The following is a 3682-nucleotide window of genomic DNA, read 5'->3' as shown; positions in this document are numbered from 1 at the left end:
TTGTAATTGATAATGAAGAACATGTTGCAGAAACGGCTGCCTTTTTATTTTGTGATTGTAGTATAGCCAATACTGTTGATTTATTTTTTATATATTTTTAACTCCACTAATATGATCAAGTGTTATCCTTAAAGCATTTGTTTTTTATTAGAAAACCCAAAATCGTTATCTCTTGAATATTTTTAAAAATAATTTTACGTGAAAAACGTTTTTATTTTATAGTATCTCATACTATGATGAACACATAATTTTTTTATTTACTGTTTTATCGCATTATTATTGTTTATTGTCAGATACAATCTCTTACCATGATCTTTTATGTAATAATTTGGCAATAATAATAAAAAAGTGGGTCAGGTGCACAAACACCTCACAGCGACTCTGCAATATCTGCACAAAGGGTACTTCGATTAGCTGCTCGAAGATCTCACCTTTGGAGAAGACTGTTGATTTGACACTCTAAAAATGTAAGTATTACTACTCGAAAATTAACATTACCCCATAATGAATTGCATCTTTTGCCCACCCCAACACTTACAATGCAATAATAACGATAAATGCCAACCAATAATTATATTTTTTTTTTCTTAAAATGACATTTTAGTAAAAAAAGCCAAATGTATTTTCTTTTGTGACACAGCTATACATGAATATATACTAGTTAAATACATGCAGTCGATGTGAATACATCCATTTTCAGTCAAGCAATTAATACATGAATGGATAAAATATTTATATTTTATTTACTGAGAACAAAAAAACATGTCTAAATGATTAAAATAATGTATAAAAGTTAGCATCAAAATAAATGCATACATGCACAAGTCAACAACACATGATACAAAGCTTCATTCAAACTTATTGTTCTAACAATCAAGTATTTACAGATGGTGAACCGAACATCCTCCTGCCATCTGAACACAGCTGATACAGTTCTGCTGCTCTGCTTCACAATCTCACTCTTCTCAACAGGGATGTCGTTGAGCAACAGGATGAGGAAGACCATGATGACGGCTCTCTGAACCACACAACCTTGAAGCGAGAGCAGGGGAACACGTGCAGGACAATCTGACCACTGTGTCTGCTCCGAACTTTCATGTGCCTGCACCCCATGAGCACGACTACCTGAAAAACATTTACACAGAGTTTAGTTAAGTACATGCATTGATTTATTACTTTTGTAGTGGGCTAAACCACTGAAGTGGTTCGAATTTATAAATAAATTATACATTTATCCAAAGTGACTTACAGTGCATTCAGACTAACAGTTTTTACCTAACATGTGTTCCCTGGTATTCGAACCCACAGCCTTGCACTGCTAACGCAATGCTCTACCACTTGAGCCACAGGAACACCAGTGTGTCCTTGGGCACGGCTCTCTTCTCCAGGTTGATCAGGGGATTGTAGGCCCCTGTTATAAGAGCACTGTCAATCACTTCAGATAAAAGCTCCATCACATTTTTTGATGATGCTTTTGAAGCTTCTGAAAGTCGGCCTTCATTGTTTAAACATTAACCAGCTGAACAAACATTACCAAAATCACATGCTCAGTGTCTTGTGGTCTTTCTCTAGATGCTCTCACTGGCTCTGGGGTCACTGAGGATGAAGACACCAGAGCAGCATCTGGTCCTGATGAGACAGTAAAGGGCAGGTGGAGTGAGGGAGCATCTCATCTGTGACTCTCGATCATTTCCAGGATGATGCTGTGGTCTTCTCCATCCTCAGTGCACACACCAGTCTACAGACATTTTCATGTCCTACAAAAATACACATACACAATACAAAAAGTCATTACATTATTCTTTTGTTTCAGGTTTTCCCTCTTTTTCATCTTTCCTTGCAGGTCCTGCTCCACCACAAAAGATCTGCAGCAAATGCACAGAAATCAAGAATAAGAAAGGAGGTGTAATAGTTTTTTTAAAATTACATTAAAATAAAATACAACTTAAGATTTAAAATGTTTCATTTATTTTTGTAGTGTACTTACACAAATCCTTTGATGTTAGCATTCCTTCATCAGTTACTCTACAGCAGATAAACACATGTGTCTCATCTGTCCCTGTAACATCCAGACAAGAGTCAGTCTCCTCTGTTATATATCTGTGATATACTGCATTTACATGTTGAACTAATAACTGATGCAACTCACTTTTTATCCAACAAAAATGTTCCTTAAATTATCCATATTGCAAATGGACAAATAAAATAGATAACTTATGTTTAGTTACTGTATGTAGATTTGTTTGTTTACATGACTCACATTCATCTATAGCAGTGTTGACAAAAGTGAATTCTACACAATATCACACTCACATACCACTCAGACCCCTGTTTCATGCCTGTTAGATGTGCTCATCTACAATACTTATCAAACAGTCAGATCATAAATAGACATTTTAGTAATAGTCTTCAAGAAGTATATATAGTTTATGTAAATCTACTATTGAGTCGTGTACTTAATGGAGCTTCACTGTTAGTTATGCGTTATAAAACATGTTTACAGCTAAATCACAAATATGCTATATTATGTAGGTCACAGATAGACTAAGCCTGTGATACCTGGGGATGGCGTCTTCAGACCTTTTGCTTATATGTTGCTTACTTTACACCTTAGTTATTCATAAATTGAATAAAACTCCAAAAACAATACCACTGTATGAAAATGATTTATACACTTCAATTGAAATAATTATTTAGAAAAAATATATATTCTCACCGTTGTCTCTCACAGCAAGCTGTCATATTCATCTTCCTTCCAGTTTAACGGCGGGTGGCATCCAGCTTATTGGTGCATTACCGCCCTCTTCTGTTCCGGAGTGCGGGTCAGATAATACGTTTTCCTACTAAAACGTACACTCTCACATTGCCCCCTAACATTAATATCTACACACACATCATTAATCAAATCCTGCCTAAAATCCCTGCCTCCCTTAAAACGTAACCAATATTTTACTCTGTGCCGCCATATTGCCAACAATTTATCGTTTTGAGGTCTCGCGTGGTTCTGTGTGATTTGGACAACTTCAAGTTACGCCCCCGTCTTGCAGTCTGCAGACGTACACGCTTGTGGATAGCAGCGGTAAGGAGGCCAAGCTTACCTTCGATAACACTCCACCACACATGATGGTGTTCAAAGCATTTTCACAAAGGTAAGTTACAATAACTCTCTGTAAATGTTAACTGTTAACTAGCATGACATGGCTAGAAAATGAGCTTAAGTTACCAATGTACTAAAGCGTAACATTAATCAGTTTTAAATGTTGTACATCTAGGCTACATTGCAATTTATTTGGTGACTCTGTTTGCAGTCAAACCTGCCTATGAAATGTTGGAGTGTGATCCTGCTGTGATTACAGGAATAAATTAGTTTAAAATATATTAAAATAGAGAAGTCATTTTAAATTGTCATAATATTTCACAATATTACTGTTTTTATTTATTTATTTTTTTTATCAAATAAATGCAGCCTTGGTGAGCAGAAGATGCTTCTTTTAAAAACATTTAAAAATCTTACTGACCCCAAACTTTTGAAGGGTAGTGTATGTTGCCCCCTGTGTATAGATAATCTGGAATCCTTAGGAATAGAGGTTGAGATATGACACGATTTCTTTATATTGTTACTGTCAGACATTACACCTGCACCTGAGATGGAAGATCCTGAGAATCCACCTCCATCACCGGA

At 35.8% G+C, this 3682-nt stretch overlaps 1 long non-coding RNA gene across 3 annotated transcripts; it reads right to left on the bottom strand.

Moving 5' to 3' along the window:
- Window positions 1–581: 581 nt before the first annotated feature.
- On the bottom strand, window positions 582–2836 carry LOC113076632 (uncharacterized). Of its 3 annotated transcripts, none has more exons than XR_003281220.1 (4): window positions 2717–2835; window positions 1988–2059; window positions 1535–1865; window positions 582–1125 (listed from the first exon to the last, which is right to left on the bottom strand). It is a non-coding gene; the product is annotated as an uncharacterized LOC113076632 (long non-coding RNA). The 3 variants fall into 3 exon arrangements; XR_003281219.1 differs by lacking the exon at window positions 582–1125 and adding an exon at window positions 1142–1411 and having other exon boundaries at window positions 2717–2836; XR_003281218.1 differs by lacking the exon at window positions 582–1125 and having other exon boundaries at window positions 1142–1865; window positions 2717–2831.
- Between the last annotated feature and the right edge of the window lie 846 nt (window positions 2837–3682).

Source organism: Carassius auratus, unplaced genomic scaffold (assembly GCF_003368295.1).
Source record: "Carassius auratus strain Wakin unplaced genomic scaffold, ASM336829v1 scaf_tig00020859, whole genome shotgun sequence".
Classification (NCBI taxonomy): domain Eukaryota; kingdom Metazoa; phylum Chordata; class Actinopteri; order Cypriniformes; family Cyprinidae; genus Carassius; species Carassius auratus.
Note: the sequence above shows the minus strand (reverse complement) of the source record. Positions and strands in the feature narration are given on the sequence as shown.